Consider the following 25,792-nt stretch of genomic DNA (forward strand, 5'->3'; position numbering starts at 1 on the left):
TCACAGTGTGACACAGAATACAGACCAAACACATATCACAGTTGTTCAAGAATTTCGGAAGCACCTTGCAATGTGTGTAATGCTATGTGAAAACTACCTTTTATTTTTATTTTTGCAGTGATTTACATGATAGACTCATCATAATCCAATTTGATCTTCAAAAATTTTAGATTTAGTTTGTTAATTGAACCTATAATAGATAAAAATAAAGAGAAAATGTCAGGTAGTACATTAGAATGATTGCACGTCTTTGGAGTGAAGTCTGTCAGAAATACAAATACTCAGACAAGGGTAAAAACAGATCTCCACAGTTTAAGTTTTATTAAGTTTTGAGAGTCTCTCTTTTTAAGTTGCCCAATAGCAGATGCAATCATACTCCTGTGGCAGATTTGTTTAAACCTTTAGCTAAATATCTAGTTTGTGTGATGGGTCAAAATCTATTCAGGAAGTAATTCTTAATCAAAGGCATCACTCTAAGCTACTGTTAGCTTTCTACATTTTTATAGCATCTTTAAACAAGTGCAGGTTTTCTCCATCAGTTCCTATACTTAAACACCACTTAGTCCATTAATACATTATTGGTAGCATTTACTAGACTGATAATTAACCAGCTTCTATTGTTTACAAGATTTAAGCTAGATGAATCCACATGTTCATCTTAAGTTTCTGGAACACAGTTTCTGAGTGAATAACTCCAATTAATGCCAATTACCGTGTATGTGTGTTTCAAACTAGAACACTTCAAATTTAGACAACTTTCTGTAAAGAACAGTAAAACTTATAACTAATTAGGACACAGAGAAACATGCACACACCCATCCATATACTTGTTTATAGTTAATCAAAATAAATAATAGACTATACAAAACCATAGCTAATTTTGTTTTCTTTTTAAAAATTTATTTATTTTGTATTTATTTGAAAGGCAGAATCACAGAGGAGAGAGAGAAAAAGAGAGAGAGAGAGAAATCTTCCATCTGCTGGTTCACTTCCCAAATGGCCACAGTGTCCAGGGCTGGGCCAGACCAAAGCCAGGAGTCAGGAGCTTCTTCGGGGTCTCCAGTGTGGGTGCAGGGGACTCAAGCACGTGGGCCATCTTCCACTGCTTTTCCAGGCGTATTGGCAGGGAGCTGGATCAGAAGTGGAGTTGCTGGATCTGAAACAGACACCCATATGGGATATGCAGGAGTTGCAGGAGGTGGTTTAACCCCATATTCCACAACCTTGGCCCCAAAACCATGGCTATTTTTAATGTAAGCATACCTCAGAAATAAATTAACTTTAATAATGAAAATACATACAGAAATAAATTAACTTTAATAATGAAAATACATACAGAAAATACATACATCTGTAATAATGAAATAATGCATAATATTTATTGAAATTTCCTAATGCCAAGAGTATTTGTAATGTTCTCTGGCTCAATAGGTATTCCATCAATATTAGTAATAAATAAATGAATAAATAATATGTTGATAATGGAATAAATGAATAGTAGGCACTCTTATGCATACTTTGCAAGTAGTATCTTATGAAATCCTCACAAAAGTTCTAAATGACATTTAATTAATGACTTTCTGAGGTTGAAATGCTAAGAATTTTGACATTAGTGTTATAAATTAGATATTAGACATATTAGTCGGTCTGCTTTTTTTCTTTACTCACATGCAAATACATTTATACCTATGAACTGTACATAGATATTTGAGTGAACATGGGATATGGTCAAGGGTCATTTACACACTAGGATAGCATCTACTAGAACAGCATTTATTAGACAAAACATTTCTGTTGGAACAGCATTTATAGAACAAAACTAAGAGACAATAGCTATAGCAGGTATACCGATCCTCATTAGGCATAAAGACCTAGAAGATCTAAAAATCAGTTTCTGGGAAAAAGCTTAAAAATAAAGCTGACCTCTTAGTTAGGTGTTAGAGAAGAAATAGAAATTTAAGGTTGTATGACTTTTAAGCTAGAGGTTGTAGAAGAAATAGCCTCCCCTGGTGTGTTGGATGAAAGGAGGTACTGGCATCCAAACTCTGTAATAATCCGAAATTGATTGCCCTACCACCAGGCCACTGCTGTTTCCATGGAGCTTGAAAAGGAGCTCAACTCTCTCCCTGGAGGGCAGCCTTCAGGGGATTAGTCTAGGACAAATTTACTGTTAACTTTCAAAATTAAATCTTAATAATGATTCCTATTATATATTGAGTACTTATTCTACCAGTGCTAAAATGCCTGGAACATTGCCTGAGCAAGCTTCTGAATTCTATAATGATTCCTATGCTTTTCATATAAAATATTGGTCTAGAAACTCTTAAAACAATAGCAACATATATTAAGTATACTTATCTTTACCAATAAATAAGGCCAACAGAATTGAACAAGATAGGCAATAAAGAGACAGCTTCGAAGTGATTGCCTGTGTAGTCTCAGCAGGATCAGGTTGCTTAGAAGAAGGGAAACAGCTAGAATACTCATGTATTTGGGAACGCACCATAATCCCTGCAAATCTTGACATAATTATTACATTAGATTCAAATTTTTGTCTAAGAAGCAAAAGGTTTTACCCCAATAACAAAACCTTCATTAAAACAACAAACTCAAAGTAATTTAAATGGGATTTGCAAAGCTCCAGGTTATGCATTTCTCATGAAATCCAATTAAATCAAATAAATACCAAATCCTGAGGAAATGCTAAGAATTTAGTTTTTCATATTTAGTTGTATAACACCAAATTTATTAGAGCATGTATGAATTTATATCTTTTTAAGCCAAGTACCTCTTAAAGTAATTTATAAAATGATATATTTCCTTATACATATTTAGCTTAAAATATTTCATAAATTTAACTACTACTAAAGGGAATGATTTTTGCATTTGGCATATATTGATTTTTAAAAATGAGCTGGTTGTAATATTTTTAGAAAATGAATAAAAAATGAAATTAATTGCTTAAACACTTAGGTATTTATACCTTACTATGATACCTTTTTTAAATGAGTATAAGGTTCTTTACAAAGTTTACAAAGCTTTTAGCTTTTACTTTAATATTTTTCCCTTTAGCTTATATTTACAGTCCTTGTCATCCAATAAGATGTTACCCTAAAATATGTTTTGATGCTTGAAAATATTTTATTGATCACCTATTGCATTTCTCTGACACAAAAATATAAATTAACATTTGGTTTTCTTCTATGATCCTAAAATGTTCAAACTGTGCAAATGTTACTGAAGTACTATTGACTGAAGTAGTATAAATACAATATATTTTTAGAGAACTTAATTTTGTTTTAATATGATGAAAGAAATTCTTCATTAACTAGTTGTTTCATATATATTTATATGAATATAACTTATTGCTAGGTTGAGACAAAGTCTAACATTGATATCTTATATTTTTGCAAACAAAAGTTAGCATGATGACTACTTTCTCATAACTAGAAATTTAAGAGAAATTTTACAACTAGTTAACTAGTTTCTCACTTATTTGAACTCTTCTTAATGTGTATCAGTAATCTTCACAGGGATCAAGTGAAGGTAATTTTTAACTTGTTCATTTTATTTACTTAAAAGTGGAGAGACATTAAGACTGAAATAAGGAAAGACAGAGTGGATGGAGAGAGGCCTTACATCCATGGATTCACTCCCCAAATGCTCATGGTGTTAGGCCAGATTTCAGCCAGAAGCTGCACATTTAATACAGGTTTCTTAGGTGCGTGGTCAAGATTCAACTACGTGAGCCATCACATGTTGCCTCCCAGGGTGCACATTAGCAGGAAACTGGAATTGGAAGTGAGCCAGGACCTGAATTGCAGGCATTCGAATGTGGGACGCAGGCCTCCCAAGAAGCGTCTTAATTGCTGTACCAAATGCAAGTCACTGAAGTTAACTTTAATCAGCTGAGAACTGGGTCAATCTTCAAAATTGTTGCATGCAAAAATTGGAAACAATCAGACTTTAAAAAGTCTTATAATCCTTTGGGACTGGCTTATTTCACTCAGCATGATGTGTTCCAGATTCCTCCATTTTGTTGCAAATGACTGGATTTCGTTGTTTCTTACTGCGGTATAGTATTCTAAAGAGTACATATCCCATAATTTCTTTATCCAGTCTATCGTTGATGGGCATTTAGGTTGGTTCCAGGTCTTAGCTATTGTGAATTGAGCTGCAATAAACATTAGGGTGCAGACCTCTTTTTTGTTTGCCAATTTAAATTCCTTTGGGTAAATTCCAAGGAGTGGGAAGGCTGGGTCGAACGGTAGGGTTATCTTTAGGTTTCTGAGGAATCTCCAGACTGACTTCCATAGTGGCTTGACCAGTTTGCATTCCCACCAACAGTGGGTTAGTGTCCCTTTTTCCCCACATCCTCGCCAGCATCTGTTGTTGGGAGATTTCTGCATGTGAGCCATTCTAACCGGGGTGAGGTGAAACCTCATTGTGGTTTTGATTTGCATTTCCCTGATTGCCAATGACCTTGAACATTTTTTCATGTGCCTGTTGGCCATTTGGATTTCCTCTTTTGAAAAATGTCTATTGAGGTCCTTGGCCCATCTCTTAAGTGGGTTGTTGGTTTTGTTTTTGTGGAGTTTCTTGATCTCTTTGTAGATTCTGGTTATTAACCCTTTGTCTGTTGCATAGTTTGCAAATATTTTTTCCCATTCTGTCGGTTGTCTTTTCACTCTCCTGACTGTTTCTTTTGCAGTACAGAAACTTCTCAATTTGATGCAATCCCAATAGTTGATTTTGGCTTTGACTGCCTGTGCCTCCCGGGTCTTTTCCAGAAATTCTTTGCCTGTGCCAATATCTTGAAGGGTTTCTCCAATGTTCTCTAATAACTTGATGGTGTCAGGTCGTAGATTTAGGTCTTTAATCCATGTGGAGTGGATTTTTGTGTAAGGTGTAAGGTAGGGGTCTTGCTTCATGATTCTGCACGTGGAAATCCAATTTTCCCAGCACCATTTATTGAATAGACTGTCCTTGCTCCAGGAATTAGTTTTAGATCCTTGATCAAATATAAGTTGGCTGTAGATGTTTGGGTTGATTTCTGGTGTTTCAATTCTGTTCCATTGGTCTATCCATCTGTTTCTGTACCAGTACCATGCCAGTCCCAAAGGGACAAATACCATATGTTCTCCCTGATCGGTGACGACTGACTGAACACCAAGAGGGAAACCTGTTGGAGTGAGGTGGACACTATGGGAAATGGTGGCTTGATCAGCATAGCCCTGACTGTTAATGAACAACTAAATACATTATCCCTCTTAGTAGTTATTTTATCTGTTCTACTTAATATGACTGGTTTAGATCTGTAATTGATGCACAGTTATTCTTAAGTGTTGAAAATTAACTGAAATGTGATCCCTGTTGAACATGGTGGTGGGAATGGGAGAGGGAAGAGATGTATAATTTGGGACATGCTCAGGCTGACTTGCCCCAAGTGGTGGAGTTGGAAGCATACCAGGGGATTCCAATTCAATCCCATCGAGGTGGCATGTACCAATGCCATCTCACTGTTCCAGGTGATCAGTTTCAGTTCACAGTTGGTCATGGTGAAGGGACTGGGAGTCAAAGGGAGCACATAGACAAGTCTAGTACCTGCTAACGCTAACTGATGGAGTAAATAAAGGGGAGAGTGATCCAACATGGGAAGTGAGATACTCAGCAGACTCATAGAATGGCAGATGTCCTAAATAGCACACTGGCCTCAGAATCAGCCCTAAAGGCATTCAGAGCTGGCTGAAAAGCTCATGAGAGTATTTCAGGCATGGAAAGCCAAGACACTCTGGCAAAAGATCTCTGCGAGTGAGATCCCAGTGGAAAGAACAGGCCATCAAAGAAGGAGGTACCTTTCTCTGAAGGGAGGAGAGAACCTCCACTTTGACTATGACCTTGTCTAAACAAGATAAGAGTCGGAGAACTCAGAGGGCTTCCATAGCCTTGGAAACTCATGACTGGAGCATAGGGAGATTACTGATGCCATAGACAGGAGTGTCAATTGGTAAAGTCAACAACAGGAGTCACTGTGCACTTACTCCTCATGTAGGATCTCTGTCCTTGATGTGCTGTACATTGAGATTTAATGCTATAACGAGTACTCAAACAATATATTTCACTTTGTGTTTCTGTGGGGGTGCAAACTGTTGAAATCCTTACTTAATGCATACTAAACTGATCCTCTGTAAAAAAAAAAAAAAAAAAGAAAGAAATTATCAATTCCCAACTTGACTCTCACTGGGATTAAACATGACAATAGGTCTGCTCTGATTTCATCATCATTTAAAAAAATCATCTATTATTTTTCACTTTATGTTTCTGTGTGGGAACAAACTGTTGAAATCCATACTTAATGTATACTAAGCTGATCTTCTGTATATTAAGATAATCGAAAATGAATCTTGATGTGAATGGAAGGGGAGAGGGAGTGGGAAAGGGGAGGGTTGTGGGTGGGAGGGACGGTATGTGGGGAAAGCCATTGTAATCCATAAGTCGTACTTTGGAAATTTATATGCATTAAATAAAAGTTAAAAAAAAAAAGTCTTATAATCCAGTTATAGTCATTCATTTTTTAAACATAAATTTATAGTTGAAACCATCAATTTTTAGTGCTGTGGAGATTTTAACACTGAATCAATGAACCATAGTAAGATTTCAAATAAGTGAGGGATATGTATATATTTTGTAAGGTAAGTGTAAAGTGAACATGAAAAAATAATTGTGGGAAATGAAAACAAATACATCGTGTTTGTCAACATTCTTAGGAATATTAGTTTCAGTTTATAAAAGTATAGATGAAGGTTAGGAATCAGGAATCCTCAATTCAATTTCTTTAACATTACATAACCCTTGAATATGTCTCAATGTCAATATCTTTCAGTAGAAAGACTTTTATTCTATTACAATTACCATGACAACAGAATTGACGCTTGAGGTTGAAATCCTTGTAGTTCAGGTGTTATTTTTTTAAAAAAAGATTTATTTATTTATTTGAAAGTCAGAGTTACACAGAGAGAAGAAGGAGAAGCAGAGAGAGAGAGACAGAGAGGTCTTCCATCCATTGGTTCACTCCCCAAATGGCCACAATGGCTGGAACTGCGCCAATCCAAAGCCAGGAGCTAGGAGCATCTTCCAGGTCTCCCATGCGGACACAGGGGCCCAAGGACTTGGACCATCTTGTACTGCTTTCTCAGGACATAGGAGAGAGCTGGATCAGAAGTGGAGTAGCCGGGTCTCGAACCGGCACCCATATGGGATGCCGGCACTTCAGGCCAGGGCGTTAACCCACTGCGCCACAACACCGGCCCCTCCAGGTGTTATTTTTTAAAATAAACTTTTTGTTGAGGTACATGCACAAATTTGAAGTGCACTTTCAAAGATTTTACAAAGTCGCCTTACCCATATAACCAACATAGAAAACAAAAAAGAGAATACAACATCTGTGAAGCTAACCTGAGCCCCCTTTCCGTCACATCTTCCAACCTCATATGCCCAGGAAACATTAGAGTTGATTTCTACAATACAGGTTTATGACCTTTTATATAAATGGCACCACTGTGTATATACATTTTAACTCTGGTTTCATTTGCTCAATACTTGTGACATTAGTCATAATATTTTTATTTGTGCTATCTATTAATTATCATCCTGTTCAGTTTTCCAAAATGGTGTACCAATTTACAACTCACATATGAGAATGATTGCTCCACATCCTTAGTTGATAAGAGTAGTAGCTGTAAGTCAGACTGTGGGATAGGAGATATTAATATGACATTTTTGGAACATAATTTTATAAATCCCATTTATTATTCATTTTCATGCAAATATTTTGTGCTGAAATTTTTGTTTTTCTGAAAGTATCTTTCTCTCTCTTTTTTCTTTTTCTTTTTTTTTTTTTTTTTTTGCACAGGCAGAGTAGATAGTGAGAGAGAGAGACAGAGAGAAAGGTCCTCCTTTCTGTTGGTTCACCCCCCAAATGGCCGCTACAGCTGGCACGCTGCCCCGATCCGAAGCCAGGAGCCGGATGCTTCCTTCTGCTTTCCCATGCAGGTGCAGGGCCCAAACACTTGGGCCATCCTCCACTGCCTTCCCGGGCCACAGCAGAGAGCTGGACTGGAAGAGGGGCAACCGAGACAGAACCAGCACCCCGACCAGGACTAGAACCAGGGGTGCCAGCACCACAAGCAGAGGATTAGCCTAGTGAGCTGCGGCACCGGCCCTAGTATCTTTTATTCTTATATCTTATTTTGGAAAAGTATTTTTCCTGGCTTTACTATTCTAAGTTATATGAAAACACTGGAGATGATTCCACTGACTTCTGATTTTTAATATTTATATTGTCAAATATTAATCTTAGTGTTGATCCTTTGAAGATCATTTGACTTCTCTTTGATGTGGGAGCTTTTAATACTTTCACATTGTCTGGTTTTCAGCATTTTTATGATTTTTCAGATATATGTTTCCAGATGTTTTGGTTATGCTCTCTTTATGCTTTATATCATGTTTATTTCCCTCTGAATTTCTGCTTGGATATATGCTATTGGTAATTGTCTCATTTCTGTGTTTTGCTCTGTCTTATCTATTTTTAAATAGACTTTTTAATTTCACATTTTTTCATTTCAGATTTTCACCTTTGACTATATATTATGATGTATATATACAATGATATATATAAAATACTGCATAATGAAAATACATATAAAGAATGAATGATGGCTATTTTTTTAAAATGTGGAGATCCAGACGATGTTATTATGTCCTAATGAAAGTGGATTCTTTCCTCTGCTACTTACATGAATTGAATACAGATGACTTTAAGATATTCACAGATTGAGCTAACCAAAGACTGGACTGCACTTTTGGAAGATTAGTCTTATTCTGGTGCATTCCTCTTATTTTCAATGAATACTCTAGATTGTCTCTGTGATAGGTCCTATTTGTTCATCTCTGGCACTTTAGCTTCACAGTATTGCTATAAACTCTGCTCAATTCCAGATTTTAGCCTCCTGGCCATATAACTAAACAAGTTGGCAGAAATCTCGAGGAAGAAGAAGGTCCCAGATGACAGTTGAAACCTGTTAAGTTTTTCTGTTCCATCATCTCCTTTCCTCTGTGTGTAAACAGTAGCTCTCAGCTTCCTGTGTATGTACACACATACCAAATGGCATGGGGAAAGCAGCTCCTATGGTCACTTTAACTCTTTGTGGTTCTCCTCTCTGGAATATTAGCCAACCTCGGTTCCATTATGTGGGGAGCAACCCGGACTAGACTAAGTTACTGGAATTAAGACTTATTCTATGCATCTGCTCTCCCACAATATGGCGCTGGGAGAGGAGAAAACAGCTTCTACGCAGCTGCCTCTTGCCAACTTGAGTGATGACCTCCAGGAGCTGATCCTGCTCCTGATTGGAGGAGAGCAGCATACTCGGCGTGTGGGCAGCCGAGTTGGGATTGGCGGAGGAGGACTATAAAGGAGGAGAGAGACAACATGCATCAGGAACATCTAAGAGGAACATCTAAGGGGAACACCTGAGGAACACCTGTGCAGCCCCCGAGAGAGCCGGCCGGCGGTGTGCCGCAGGGGGAACCGCCCTTCCACGGAGGTGGAAGGGTCGGTAGCCAACCCGGGAAGAACCAGAAGCAAACCCGGGGAGGGCCGAGCAGATAAAAGAACAGTGCAGGGTCCTGTGTCGTTCCTCCACGAAGACGGGGAGCGATACATTACTTCTTTTTTTTTTTCCTTTTTTAAAATTTTATTTAAGTTATACAATTTTCATGTATTTCATATGTACAGATTTAGGAACATAGTGCCACTTCCCCCCACCCACCTTCTCTCCCGCTCCCGCCCCAACCCTTCCAACTCCTCCCTCTCAAATTCCCACTCTTAATTTTTTTTTGTTTTCTTTTTGTTAAATTTATTTGACAGGTAGAGTTACAGAAAGTGAGAAAGACAGAGAGAAAGGTCTTCCATCCGATGGTTCACCCCCCCAAATGGCCGCTGCAGCCAAAGCTACGCCAATCCAAAGCCAGGAGCCAGGTGCCTCCTCCTGGTCTCCTATGCGGGTGCAGGGGCCCAAGCACTTGGGCCATCCTCCACTGCCCTCCGGGGCCACAGCAGAGAGCTGGACTGGAAGAGGAGCAACTGGGACTAGAACCTGGCACCCATATGGGATGCAGGTGCTGCAGGTGTAGGATTAACCTAGTGCACCACGGCGCCAGTGCCAGACCCTCCCACTCTTAATTTTTACAAAGATCTATTGTCAGTTTACTTGAAGAACATATAGTTAACACTACACTAAGTAAAAGAGTTCAACAAATAGTATGAAGAGAAAAAAAAAAAAAAAGAAACACTGTTCCTTTATGGAAGAGACAAGGGCTATAAACAATCATCAATTAGAATCTCAAAAGAGCTATTTCATTCCAATACATTACGCTTCAGGTACTCTATTGGTTACCTCAGACCACAGAAAACATATGATATCTATCTTTCTGAGACTGGCTTATTTTACTAAGTATAATGGTTCCCAGCTGTGTCCATCTTGTTGCAAAAGAATTTCATTTTTTTTGTTACACCTAAGTAGTACTCCATAGTGTATATGTACCACAATTTTTTGTCAACCAGCGTTCTCTAGCTACTGTCCCCCAGAACACTTATCTACTCAAAGAACCACCCCATTCGATCCAAAATTTTAAATCTATAATTACCAAGCTGTTTGTGTATTTCTCTGTTTTTTACCTCGCTATTGACAGAGTCAAGAAATTTGTGTGCATTCATACCATTGAACACAATACAGAAACCTTAAAAAATGAGGCATATTGTATTTCCTTGTATGACAATATCACCAAGTTACATTAAGAAACTAGCCTTATTTTTATTGTCTCTTAGTTATTTCCTATTTTTACCAAAATGCATCATGTAATTTAAATTAAAATATCCTGCCAGTGGAGTTCCCTGAAGTATAATACAAACCTACGAATTGAACCTCTAATTAGAGGGTTGAAAATGAATGAAAAAAAATTTACCTTCTAAAATTCTACCCATATGGAAAGTGCATCAACAGGCAAGCTTCAATGTGAATACATCATAACTGAAAAACCTGAATTTTACAATATTAGTATTCTGGTCTTATCCTTTCAGTTGGCTGATGTGGGACAGTCTCTTTTTTCCTAATGTCTCAAGTTAAAATCTATAAGTTAATAATATTATAAAATATAATTCATTTCTAGAAGTCTGTTTTCCATTGATAGAAAATTCATTCCATAACCTAACATTTGGCAAATGATATAAAAGCATAGTATCTTACATGATATACCTTTCACTGAAAAGAAGATACCTATATGTAGTATATTAACTAGATAGTAGTATAATATATATTTATATTAATGAATAATACAAATATGAATTAATAAATATATCAATTATGAATATGTAACACTATGTAAATTACATATATAATTATACATTTTGCATATTCAAAATGATAGCTATTCTGAAATACTAGAGGACTTCCAAATATCTATTGAAAATGGAATTCAATGATAACCTTATTTTAGTGAAAAATTGGAAATCCATGCATAGTTTTCCCATGTTATAGATTTTCCATGAACCTTTTCAAGAATTCTAATGTAGTTTAAATTTATATCTTTATTTTATTTTTTAAATTTTTTTTGTTATTTATTTGCTTGAGAGGTAGAGTTACAGACAGAGAGAGGGAGAGAGAGGTCTTCCATCCATTGGTTCACTCCCCAAATGGCTGCAATGGCTGGAGCTTTGCCAATCCGAAGCCAGGAGCCAGGAACTTCTTCTGGATCTCCCACAGGGGTACAGGGGCATCAGCACTTGGACCCATCTTCTCCTGCTTTCCCAGGCAATAGCAGAGCAGCCAGGACCAGAACCAGCACCCATACAGGATGCCGACTTTGCAGGAGGATTAACCTACTGCACTCCTCTGTTTAACTTGTCCAAAGGGTTAGGTGACGATAGAGGGTGGGTGGAGTCATGTGTGTATGTATGATGTTTCATTTAAACTAAGTATAAAGAATATTTGGGGTCACTAAGCTTATTTGTGATTACAAAAGAGCACTGTTGTTCACAGTAGCTTTTACTATTTTGGCTGTCTTCCATTTTGAAAGCTTTTTGATTACTCTCTCATAACACTGGCTGGCACAGGTGTTTTAAATTTTGTATAGTATTTACTAGACCATTTTGAAAATTTTAGAATTTACAGTTGCATAAGCAGTATTTCTAACTATAGACGTTTTGGTTATCCAAATTTATACAAATATTCTTCTTTAATAAGATGTCCCGCTACTCTGCCTGGGAAGGCAATGGAAGATGGTCCAGGTACTTGGGACCTTGCCACCCTCATGGGAGACCCAGATGGAATTCTTACCTCCTGGCTTCAGCCTGGCCCAGTCACAGCCATTGTGGTCATTTGGGGAGAGAACCAGTAAATGGAATGTCTCTCTCTGTTCATCTCTCCTCTGTTTTAAAAATAAATAAATTTTTTAAAAAACCCTTTATTTAGTAAACAGCAATACATATGAACTCTTAAAATTCCCTACCAATATAATTAACATTGCAGTATACCTGATAAGTTATAAAACTATTTTTCAAATTACATAAGCTCATATTTCCATATGTGTTGGTATCAAAAATACACTCAAAAGAGTCATTTCATCATCTCATAACATTACCATTTCTAACCATAGAACTCTTCTTAATTTTACACCTGTTTTCTTCTCCTGGCTCTGTTAAATATGGTCCTGCACAGGACAAAATGTGTCAGGTGTTCATCAGTGTCTCAACCCTGAGCTAGCCTAACAGTCATGTGGAAAGTCTGTTTAAACAAGGTTCCAGGGTAGACAGCTGGCAGCAGTTAAGATGGTGTCGGCGGCACCGAGGTTCACTAGGCTAATCCTTCGCCTTGTGGTGCCGGCACACCGGGTTCTAGTCCCGGTCGGGGCGCCGGATTCTGTCCCGGTTGCCCCTCTTCCAGGCCAGCCCTCTGCTGTGGCCCGGGAGTGCAGTGGAGGATGGCCCAAGTACTTGGGCCCTGCACCCCATGGGAGACCAGGAGAAGCACCTGGCTCCTGCCATTGGATCAGCGCGGTGCGCCGGCCGCAGCGCGCCGGCCGCGGCGGCCATTGGAGGGTGAACCAACGGTAAAGGAAGACCTTTCTCTCTGTCTCTCTCTCTCTCGCTATCCACTCTGCCTGTCAAAAAAAAAAAAAAAAAAAAAAATGGTGTCAACACTCCTTATTGGAATGCTCCTGTGCTTCCAATCTAGCTTCTTGCTAATGCACACCTGGGGAGGCAACAAATGATGTTTCAAGTATGTGGTACTTGGCCACCTTTATGGAAGACCTGAATTGAATTCTGGACTCCTGACTTCAGCCTGGTGCAATGCTGGCTGTTGCGGGCATTGGAGAAATAAATAGCATATAGAAGATCTCTCTCTGCCTCTCCCTCTCTCCCTTTCTTTCTCTCTACCTCCTCCACCTCCTCCATCACACCTTAAAATAGAACAAAATTAATCTTAAAAATTACTTTTAAAAGTCACACAGGTTTCTAGTTGACATTCCTATGGATTCTAATTCAGTAGGTCTGGAGTAGGGCCACAGAATTTGCTTTTTTAAAGATGAAACATTTTCAGTAGCACTCTCTAAGTTGTATCATCCTTTGTTTACAATAAAAGAAGTTGGTAACAGGCATCTGGTTACATATCCTCATTTCATTTCAATAAATGTATAGTAGAATGCCACATTTTATTGCCTTGTTTTTTATGTGCTTTGAATATTGAAATTGAAATTTTAAAATTATTTTGACATCTAAATTTTGGGATTATCTAAGAAGCTAGAAGGTTAGGCTCACCAAAATAAATATCTTGGGAGAAAATACCAAACCTGTCATTATGCTCAACAGAGTTTCTGGTCTGGGAAATTATATAAAGCAATAAAAAAAATCAACTTTTGAGGAAGATCAACTTCTTTTATCCTAATTGTCATTCCAGCTTCAAACCTCCCAAACCTACCTTTTTGGGATGATTGATCAATCTTTAATTGCTTAGCAATATTCCATTAATTTTATAACAAATTAGAAAAAAATAAGTTTAAAAAATGAGGCAAACCCTACCATTTCCTGAAAAGTTGCTCTATATGGCTTGGAATTAACCAAAGCCAGGACTGAATCCTGGTTCACTTCTGGGATATGGTCACGTGGTTTCTTCAACTTCCAGGCAGTTCAAGTTACAATGATCTCTGAATCTCAGAGGACCTTACTAATGTATTTTATCAGATAGTTAAGTGTCTCACTTTTCAATATTTCATCACAAATCCTTTAGAAGTCTCAGCAAGCCTTTGGTATGGCTATTAAACATTTTGGATGAACTTCCATATTCTTCATTGGGTCTGTTTCTGGAATGAAATGCTAGACACTCCCTCTGCAATTATCTGTTTTATGAGACTTGGGAGCAGGCAGTTTATTTCTCTCTGCTTCACTTTCACTGAAATATAAAATGGACCAGATGATCTATATCACCCTTCTCTTTCAACTCCAAAATCTATTCCAAAAAGTAGTGCTTGATGTCATACTTCTTTCACCTTTTGGGGATGGTGAAAACACACATTCTTTATCCTTGAGAAAGAAGAAAGAGGAAGGGAAAATTAGCTTTCACCATGTTTTCATGAAGAAAATTGTTTTAAAATTATCTATAAGACTTAAACTACTTCCCAGGCCAATTTGCTAATCTCATGTAATTTTTAGGTTTTTTATAAACCTGCATTGCTTAATTACTTATACGCTTGAAGAAATCATAATACTATTCACTGCAATTTAATCAACATTAGAGACTGGTCTTACTTGATAGGTGTAATAGTTTATCAAGCTCCAGATTTCATGGTTATATATAGCTTTCTGAATTCCTAATGTGAATTTTGAGAGATATATCATAAATATACTCAGTGTAAACCAATTGCTGCTTAGCAGCATAGACATTTAAGAAGATACAATTTGAAACAAGATCTAAAAGAACTAGCCTCTTTTACCACATGTCGTTTTAATAACAGTTTGACAAAAGCTTGGCTTTTCTCATGCTTCCGTAGAAAATCTTCACGTTTAAAAGGAGCAGAACCCTTGCCATACAGGGCCCTAGGCCAGCCACTTACAACTTTGGCGTCTGTTGTTCTGCATCCAAGCTTGTCACTTCATCAGAGCCAAAACATCTCTTTTAAATCTGGAGAACAGCTTTCTAGGCAGAGTGGGAGCAGAACTCCTTGGCCTCCTCCCCATGATTTTCCTCTGAATCATGGAAGAAGTAACTCAACATGGTAGCTGTTGCTTTGGATAGGATTATCAAGTCTGTCTAAGCTCAACTTGTCTTTGAGGTTCACCATCTCTACAGTCTGTACCATTCAATAGACAATCAAATAACTATCTGCTTAATGTCTCTGATCCTCAGTATTGGAACTTGCCCTTCCAACAGCTGTTAGCTTTTAGTGATTTTGCAGTCTCACCCAAAGACAAGTGCAGGGACCACCTTTACCTTTTGAACACCATAACATACTGAAATACAATATGATATATTTAAACCTGCATTTCATACTAACCAACAGTACTTCCTTTTATTATCCAGACCCCTAGTTTTAGTAACTAGGAAAAAATGTCTTAAATTTTCAGATGAAAAAGGCCAGGATGAAGAAGATATAGTACAGATGATGGGTTAAAGAATCTTTACAGATCACCTAGTTGAAATCAAGAACAAGAGGTTTAGCACAACGTGCAGTATTACATTAACAGGCTTCAAAACCAAGAGCATAGGTAGCAGGATAGAGACAGTAATTTACACAAAGATATGAGTGCTTTTTAGACAACAGTTGAATATGAAAAAGAGTATATAATGAGAATGAAAATTATTAAAACATTGTATTCTGCAGGCATCAGAGGGTTTTGTCTAATTTCATGTTAATAATAAAGTTTTTTGAAAAGACATCCAGAACAACTAAAAATTGAACAGAATGCTGGTTGAAGGAATTGAGGTTTAGTAAGATCATCTGGCCAGTTGTGGATTAGGATGGGGATATATTATCCTGTTTTTTTTTTTTTTATTGTAAATAAACTCATTCTATGCTACCCTTGGAGATGAGATTAAAATCAGAAGAACAAACACAACACTAAACATTTCAACTCAACATAAAAATAAACTTTGAAGGAATTATGAGTGATTAGCAGAGAAGCAACTTGACTCCTCAAATACAGAGCTGCGTGGAAATGGGAGTGCTCAAGCAGCAGTCATGTGCCTGGTTATTAGAAAGACTCCTACCCTAGATTTAAATTAGAAAATGGAGCTTCTACTTTTCTGACTGACTTAAAAATCTGACTCTTCAGTTCCATGTGAATTTCTTTTTCTGTCATACTCTTCAAATTGGAAATCTTCCTTTGAAACAATGCCATGAACCCTGCTGTAACAAAGGAGGAGGGTGTTATAACCAAGAACTGAACACAGAGAAAACAATTTTAACTGAATGAATAGTTTTCCATTTTTCTCAAATTTTATTTATAGAATTTTATTTAAGACTTTATTACTCATGATTCCTTCAGTAATTAATAACAAGGATTATCATTTCTTTTTATTATTCTTTGATGTGTCATACAATTTCTTCTGATTCAAAGGCCTTTTCTTTCATTCTTTCTTTCTTTCGCTCAGTAGTGCAGATATCCAGTAATGTAATGACTCATAGATGCAGAAATGTACGTAACAAATGGCACACGTAAGAGTCTTTCAAGCGAATACCGTAGAAGCTTTTTTCTTATTTACAGAGCATCTTAAAAGCAACACAGGGAGAAAACAAGCAAAAGTTTAAAGTTCTTCTTGCTTAAAAGTAAGCTTCAGACTACATTTTAAAAGAAACGTTACAAATGCAATGCTTACGCTAGATTTACACCTCAAAACTCTTTCTATTTAGTTGATCTTTATGTGGTGTTTCATATTTCCTGCCTCTAACAGAATGGCCTTTGGGGGATATTAGCACTTCACCTTTGTGCAATACCACTACAAGTCTGCTTAAAGAAAAGAGAATTCTGGCAGAATAAAGCAGGTAACCTTTCTGTGCTAGATATGAAGTTCCAAATCTCAAACTGATGTTAGGGCATTTATCCATTTCACGAAGACAGTAGGAAATTGGCAGCCTGTATTACTCAAATGGCACTATAAAGCATATGCAGGAGACAAACATATTTCAGAATCAGTCCTTTGTGTGTGCCTTTTCAAGTGCTGCTGCACCACCGTTTATACAGGAATTAATTCTCCTGACATTTTTCACCCTTTTTCAATGCTGATAAATTCTGAAGTTTCCCAACAGATGCTCCTATTTAAACAAAGATTTATATAATTGGGATGAAATAAAAGATTTTAATTCTTTCTCCAGGTTTCAAATAGTTATATTAAAATGTGTGTTTTATTCTTTTCCAAACATATTTGCTGCCTTAAGGCAAGTAATTTCTTCTCCCTAAAAGAGCATCTGATATTTTTCTTATTTTTCTTTAAGATTTATTTTAGGCCGGCGCTGCGGGTGAATAGGCTAATCCTCCACCTGCAGCGTCGGCACCCCAGGTTCTAGTCCTGGTCAGGACGCTGGATTCTGTCCCGGTTGCTCCTCTTCCAGGCCAGCTCTCTGCTAAGGCCCGGGAGTGCAGTGGAGGATGGCCCAGGTCCTTGGGCCCTGCACCCACATGGGAGACCAGGAAAAGCACCTGGCTCCTGGCTTCAGATCAGCGCAGTGCGCCAGCCGTGGTGCGCCGGCCGCAGCGCGCCGGCTGCATCAGCCATTGTGGGGTGAACCAACGGAAGAGGAAGACCTTTCTCTCTGTCTCTCTCTCACTGTCCACTCTGCCTGTCAAAAAAAAAAAAAAAAAAAAGATTTATTTTATTTATTTGAAAGAGTTACACAGAGAGAGAAAGAGAGGCAGAGAGAGAGAGGTCTCCCATCCACTGGCTCACTCCCCAGTTGGCCACAATGGCCAGAGCTATGCGGATCTGAAGCCATCTTTTTGGAACCGGTGCATATGGGATGTGCATATGGGATGCTGGCACTGCAGGCCGTGTCTTTTACTGGCTACACCACAGCACCAGCCCCTACTTTTCTTCTTAATAATTACCTCACTTTAACATATTCTGAGTATTTATTTCAGATTAAGTACATAGCTCTATCCAATTCAACTCATGTCATGGAAAGTACTGAGAAAAAGTACCATGAAAGCTATTCTACATTGAAAAACAAATTAAAGTGAATATTAGATTTTTTCTAAATATTAATTTTAACTTGAGATGAAGGCCAGAAAATTTTCCTTTAATTATGCAACCTTTATCCCATGATTATAGAATTTAAAAAGTGGATATTAAGTACTGAGTAAATTGCTTGGCAGAAGACAGATTTTTAGAATTGTGTTTCAAGTATCTGAAAGAAATTCCAAAAAGAAGAATGACATCAATTAAAAAAAGGATCAGGGGGTCGGCGGCGTTGCCCAGTAGGTTAATCCTCCACCTGTGGCACCAGCATCCCTAATGGGCGAAGGTTCTAGTCTTGGCTGCTCCTCTTCCAATCCAGCTCTCTGCTATGGCCTGGGAAAGCAGTAGAAGATGGCCCAAATGCTTAGGCCCCTGCACCCACATGGGAGACCAGGAAGAAGCTTCTGGCTCCTGGCTTCAGATCAGCACAGCTCCAGTCGCTGGAGCCATTTTGGGGAGTGAACCAATGGAAGGAAGACCTCTCTCTCTATCTCTCTCTCTCAGCCTCTCAAATAAATAAATAAAATCTTTTAAAAAAAGAAAGGATCAGAGCATGTTACACTCATTTTGTTAAAAAAAAAAAAGTACACAAGAGGAGATAAAAGATACTTTGCCCATAGTCTTTGAAAAATATGGTAGAGAAAAACAACAATGTGCTGATCATGTATCGGAAATGGCAGAGGACAATATTAAAGTATAAGAAAACCCTAGAAAAATACACATCAAAATATTGATTGAACAATGGTCCTTCTATTTTCTACTTGTTGAACTATTTATTCAGTGGAAGATTAAGCTTGTGAATATAAATTGAAAGTATGTCACTACAAAAATTAAAAGAAAAATAAAAAAGGAGGGAAAACTGATGGAGAGTGGAAAGTATCATCATGTTTTTAAAACTGTATATATGAAATAGATAAAATCTTTTCTTTTTTAATAATAAAATAAAATCTAATTATTTTATTCATTATTTAAATAATAAAATAAATTTATTAGTTAATTAATTTAAATAATAAATATAATAAATAACATAGTAAATAATAAAATAATAATAAATGATATATAATATTATATACAATAAATAAATAAAAATAAATATATACACTAAAATAATATAAAAATTAATAATAAATAATAATTAATACTAACTAATAAATAATATAATAATAAAGTAATAAGAATAAAATTTATTTATTATTTAAATATAAAATGAAATGAATTTCTTAAAAATTGAAAACATTTTAAACTAAAAAAATAAATAATCAGATATGTATAAAAACCAATTGAATGATTCTCCTGAGGAGTCTGGTGAACTCAAGCATGATGATCATATGAATTGCTTTTCTAAGGCAGTATGAGTGACAGTGACATGTGTAACACTCAGCTTGCAGGCTTAAAAACCTAGCATGTTGATTACCACATTTTCTTTTCACTGACTGCAATTCTGGGAGCATGTATTATATGTATGTATCATCAACCTGGATCCATAGGTAACTATGATGAGAAGAATAACTCCCTTGCTTGCAAATGATAGGTAGCTCACATAAGAGACAAACTTTGTTGCTTTCATTAGGAGAAATTTTCAGTGCTTCTTCCATACCATTACTTACACTATTCTGATTGATCCACTAAGACATGTGGCCCTTAAAGCCATCAGATTGGGAGTTATAGAACATATGTCATCAGTTTATTCAGAAGCAAGTATTGTATTCAATCATCCATTGTTGATAACCTTATCTAAGAGGATCAGAGACACATACTACCAACACTGTATACTATATTTATGGCATGGAAGTTAATGGAGAAAACTCTCAGTCTGGTAATAGAATGCATCTGGGCCTATTATCTATAGCCTTATATAGATAATATAAGGGTCGAAAGAGGGCCCATAAGTCACACTGTGTTCTTTATCTGCACTATAATTGCATTGATTACACACTAGCATACTGAAGGATATAGTTATTATAACTAACAAAGATTAGTTTTGAAGATAGTGTTATTTGGACAGTCAAAACAGACTCATCTCTCCTCCTAATTATCAATTTTTAACCTAAAGCGGTCAGCACCGTGGCTCACTAGGCTAATCCTCTGCCTGTGGTGCCGGCACCCCGGGTTCTAGTCCCGGTTGGGGTGCCGGTTCTGTCCCAGTTGCTCCATGCACCTGCATGGGAGACCAGGAGGAAGCACCTGGCTCCTGGCTTCGGATCGGCGCAGCGCGCCGGCCATAGTGGCCCTTTGAGGGGTGAACCAACAGGAGGAAGACCTTTCTCTCTGTCTCTCTCTCTCTCACTAACTCTGCCTGTCAAAAAAAAAATTTATCCTAAAGCAACATCCTCCTCAGAAGGGCCTGTGGCTATGCACCAGACGTTCTCAGTAACAGACTCCTACTATTCAAGGACAAGATGGAATGAACTTGAGAGAGAGATCTTATACACAGGAACTTCGAAAAGATTAACAACTTACAATCAAGAAATTCAAACTATGATGCCAACGTACTCATTTTTCTCCCACAAATGAAAATAAAAAAGCATGAAAATAGCAGAGAGTATTTATGTAAGATCTCTCTATAGAGAAATAAGTAGTGAAGGAAGAGTCATTTCTCTCTTAGAGCATTTTGCATTCTTAACCATTTGAGCTTAACCATGTAACCAGTGGCTAACTAGGAGGAGGATTCAACAACGTAGAGAGAATGCTTAAAATGGTTTCTGAGAGCAGGCCTGATTCAACCTTCTGAAAATGACTCCCCATTATCAACTCTTATGGGTGGATTGTGTTTACTTTTAATGATTCTGAAATGAGTAAGAATAGTAGATTCAATAAATTCACCCCAAGATCATTTTATACTCGAGAAAAAAAAACAGACCTGTGATTCCATAATATAAGTTTTTTTTAAGATTTATTTATTTATTTGAAAGGCAGAGTTAATTTCTGTTTCTTCTTATTCTTCCTGTTTCTTGGCATTTCAGTGTTAAACCGAATATGATTTTTTTGCATGTGGACAGCCATTAAATTACTCAGAAATAAGAGAATTGCATGCCAGAGAATAAACAGCCTCATCTTAAATGTGTTCAGCCTGGAGCATCAACCTGCACAGAACTCTGAGTTGCAGCTGTTGTAGAAATTCCTAAATATGCGCCTCTAGAAACACAGTGAAAACCAATACTTTGAATGTGCACTCCTCATGATATATATATTTTTTAGTGCTTGGCCATTATAGTGCTTGACTAATATTTCTTTGCTACATTTTTCTCTACTGTGGCGGGAAACAACTCTACATTTTATTTTCATAACTGCTTCTCCACTCCCTTCGGGGAGGCTCAGCTGAATTTGTGTAGTTAAACATATTAATTTTCCCCCTGTCCACACCTACTGCAACTAGGGTGAGTACTGTTTCCTGGGTCAGGTGTTTTCTTTTGAATTTCAGCCCAGCTATGTTTTTAGTAGCATTTCCCCAATAAAAGAATCCCGTTTTGTTGGATTTCTGCAGTGAGACATTTGAACCCATGATTTCTGTGACTGTTGGTCATCAGCATCTTAACCAATTTCAGGTTCCAGATTGAATTATTCTTTCAGGAGATAATTTCCCTTTAGACATCATGTTTAGCCAAGTTATAAACATAAACTATCATTGTCCTCTCTGGGTCTCTTTTTATTGTCTTCCCCATATCTTTCCACACATATACCAGCTTTAGCAAATATGCCAGAAGTCATATATAAAAGTGAGTGTTATTCACTTAAAGACTTGTACAACAATGCAATAGCAACTTCTAGAAAAGTAAGCTATCTTCAAAGTTTAAGACTCAGTTTTCAAAATGGTCATTATGCAAATCTGTTTTTAGGTAATCATTTGGGTTCCCATAAACTTTATTTGAAGAATATCCAACATTTTCCTCGGCTAAAGAAACTAAGGGCTAGAAGTTTTTGAAAAGAAAAGATTTAGTTCTGACTTCTAGACTTGAGAAATAGACTAAAGGTTTCAGATGATTCTTCCATGACCTGTTCCCTACACAATCAGCTGAAACAGGCATTCTATATTATTCCATTGCCAAGATGAGGCCAAGTTAACTGATCCCTACAGAGACTGTAGTTTCTTGTTGGAGAGTAACATTATTGCTCAGCCTAAACTTGGCAACACTGTCCCATGCTTGTGTTCCCCTGATTTCAGTTCTTTGTATTGATTCCTCTCAAGATCACATACCTTAACAGTCCTGCACTAGAATATATTTCTCTGGCAAAGAGGTTCCACATAACATTTGAAGCTTTTAAGAAAGTAGAGTGTTGGCAACTACTTTTCCTAGGCAGAGACTAAGTCATAAGGAGCTACAATAAGAAGTGAATAAAACTGAAACAGCTTATTACAAGAGCCTCTATATAGTGTATCTCTTCTTTGCAGTCCAATAAAAACTTAATGAATGTGGAAGTAAAACATATATGCCCACTTCAGTGAGGAATATGTTTGAGGAAAACAGAATGATGTAGTGACACATGTTAAGGTGAAAAGTTAGGGAATCCTTCAGCAACCTTGGTGTCAGCTATAAAAGGAACTGAGAAAAGAATGAGAATGGGACCCCAAGAAGCATAGTAGATAGAAGAAAAGAATGTTGCTAATGGCAGGAAGTCCTGCCTGCACCTGTCTGAAGGAGCTCACTTTGAGAACTCAAAGATCACATGTACTTCTTAGGAACATCTGTAAGTTTCCCACTTCCCTTAGATGTCACAGACATCTAGTTTCTAATTATTTCACTTTGAATTTTGGATGTGTATCTTTTGGTCATTTTGGGAATTAAGAGAATGAAACTAAAAATTTATTCTGCCACATTTAAAATTCGCTTTTTATTTTTTGTAGTAAAAACTCATTCAGAATCAAGGATATTAAATGAGATTTTTAAGCTGAGTGGCACCAATTTGGTCTAACATGACACATAATTCTAAATTAAGAAATGAGTGATTGACAAAATAGTTCTGGTAGTATTTTTAGTATAGAATCCTAGGACTTTCACAAAGAATTTTACTCTTTAGTCATCTGCCATAAACACAGATAATTTTATCAAATACCAGAATGCTCAGTGCCCCAGTAGCTACAAAAACTTTTATTTAAATATTTATAATGTGCAAAATACACATTTTTAAGTCTAAAATAGTGCCTGTCAAAGATTCTCTTTAATAATTCATAAAGTAAACACTAAGATGATAAGGAGAATCTGAGAGTCAAGGATTTACATTATATATATCCATCAATAAAATAAAATAAAATTAAATTAACTAATAGATAAAAAACTGATTTCATATACGACCATGAAAGTATAACATTTGAGTTATCCTTTCTACCAGACAGAAATATAAAAATCAATGTAACTATTAATAGTTGTCAGCACTCTCAGCACATATCAAACATTGAAGTCAAGTGCAAGCATTTTCTCCTATCTACGTAAATACGTTTGGGATGCCTCTGCTAAAAACAAATGGAAAGCTATATCCACTAGTTTTATTTCAAATTCGGGCAATTTTTTAGTAAAGAAAAAGAAATACACAAAGAAAAATTCTGTAGAGAATTAACACTAGGTACGTAATTTAACATGGGTTTGGGTTTTTTTTTCCTCTAGAACTTAACTAAAACATTGAAAACAAAGATGTCCATTAAAGGTAGGGGCACATCGTCTTTGCCAAGAACAAGAACTGATTTTGAGAAAACGTTAAATCAAATGCATACAGTGTCTGAATTAGAATAACACATATTTAGCTCAAACACTGGAAATAAAAGAAGGATCTGATCAGATCTGTCAGATGTGGATGTCTTTACTTTTCTAAATGGTTGTTACTAGTGAAAGCCTTTTTCTTTAATTGTATGAGTTTCCCTTAGAAGTTTGTACCCTTAAGGAAATTTGTTCAATATCAAGCTGGCACATCAAGATATAGGATTCAGTATACATGGAGCAGAAACCCATGGCTTTAATTTGGTGGTCCTTTGTCAGGAAATAGTTTTTCCATTTTATATTCTTGTTTGCATTCCAATATAGGCTCATTTTAAATAATTACAATAGCAGCCTTAGCATACCTGTAGGGTGTGCCTACATGAACTTGTGTGAGTGTGTGGGATAGGTGTGTTTTAAAAATATATAATCATTTATTTGCTTATTCTTAAAATTGTTGAGTAAATTGCTTATTTAAGAGATTCTTTTCCTGAATGGGCTTTTTAAAATATTTTCAACTCTTTACTCCTGGGATAAAGTATCCCTTGATCTATAGGATCATCCAAATATGATTATTTATGAGAGAAGAAAGAAACATAAGAACACAAGGTCTAACAGTACACCTTATAATGAAAGTAACTGTTTAATAAAAAGCAGAAGTGCTATAGTAATTACCAGCATAATAAAATATATAAAAATACCAGCTAGTTGTCATAAATTTGTATAAAATAATTTAAAAATATCAGTGTGTTATAAATAAGTATGTATCAAGGGTTTCAGCAACACCACCTTTTATGTTCCTTAGAAAATGATAATAATAATAGGAACTTTTTTTCTTTTAGGCATTAAAATTGTGTTTTCCCACATTCCTGCTTTCTTTTAACATTCAAAACATTCTTCAAACATTATAAGCCAAATTAATCTCTTTTCAATCCTGGGTTGTGGTAGGAAGTATCATGTTACAAAGTGATGGCAGATCTATGCCTGCTTTTATGTTTTCCTGGCCTCTCTCAACCTCTGCCTGCCACTTAATCTTGTCCTTTCCTGGATGTACCTAACAGAGATTATTCTAACCTCTGTAAAATAAGGGCGAAGAATAGAACTTCTCTAAGTGTTCCCAGAAGGCCCAGCACTAAGCCGGGCTCTCAGAAATGTTCAAACTTCAACAGTTCCTACTTACCCCTTGATAGAGATCCTTTTCTTTTGCCATGGGCTGAGAAACTGATGAATCTGTAATTCAAGTCGACAGATTTAATACTATGTAAGACAGGTGAAGGCCTACCTGATAAACTATGTGGGCTTTGTGACCACTGCTACCAACTTCTACCCTAAAGAGCAACTGACAGAGCAGTTCTAAAAACGCTGGGGTCATGGTTTCCTATGGATGTCTCTCATACCTCCAACATGACCAGGACTTGAGGAGTGGCCTTGCAATTCTCTGTGCCATATTTGGAATGATTTGAGGAATGCAGACAGGCAAAGACAGGGTGATCAACTCCAAAGGGTCAGTGGGAGACATCACCGACAAGCCATTTGCAAAGTTGATGCCACTTTCTCTTGGGGAAAAGAGGTGGAGATTGGGTATTGAAAGGTGAAGGGCCAGCGTGGCTCTCAGTAGGGGTAGTCACCAGGTTTGAAAGGGTCATCACGGAACCTGTCCATATCCTGAGCCTGCAGCATGCAGCACAGTCAATTTGGTCAGCTTCATGTTCAGCTTGCCCAACACAGTTTCAACCACTACCTCATCCAGCTTATTTGGCAAGAATTAAATTGTAGTAGTCTATGTGTTGAGTTTGATTCACAGCTCAATATTTACCA

Source organism: Oryctolagus cuniculus, chromosome 11 (genome assembly GCF_051225735.1).
Source record: "Oryctolagus cuniculus isolate XC-2025 breed Fujian yellow rabbit chromosome 11, ASM5122573v1, whole genome shotgun sequence".
Classification (NCBI taxonomy): Eukaryota; Metazoa; Chordata; class Mammalia; order Lagomorpha; family Leporidae; genus Oryctolagus; species Oryctolagus cuniculus.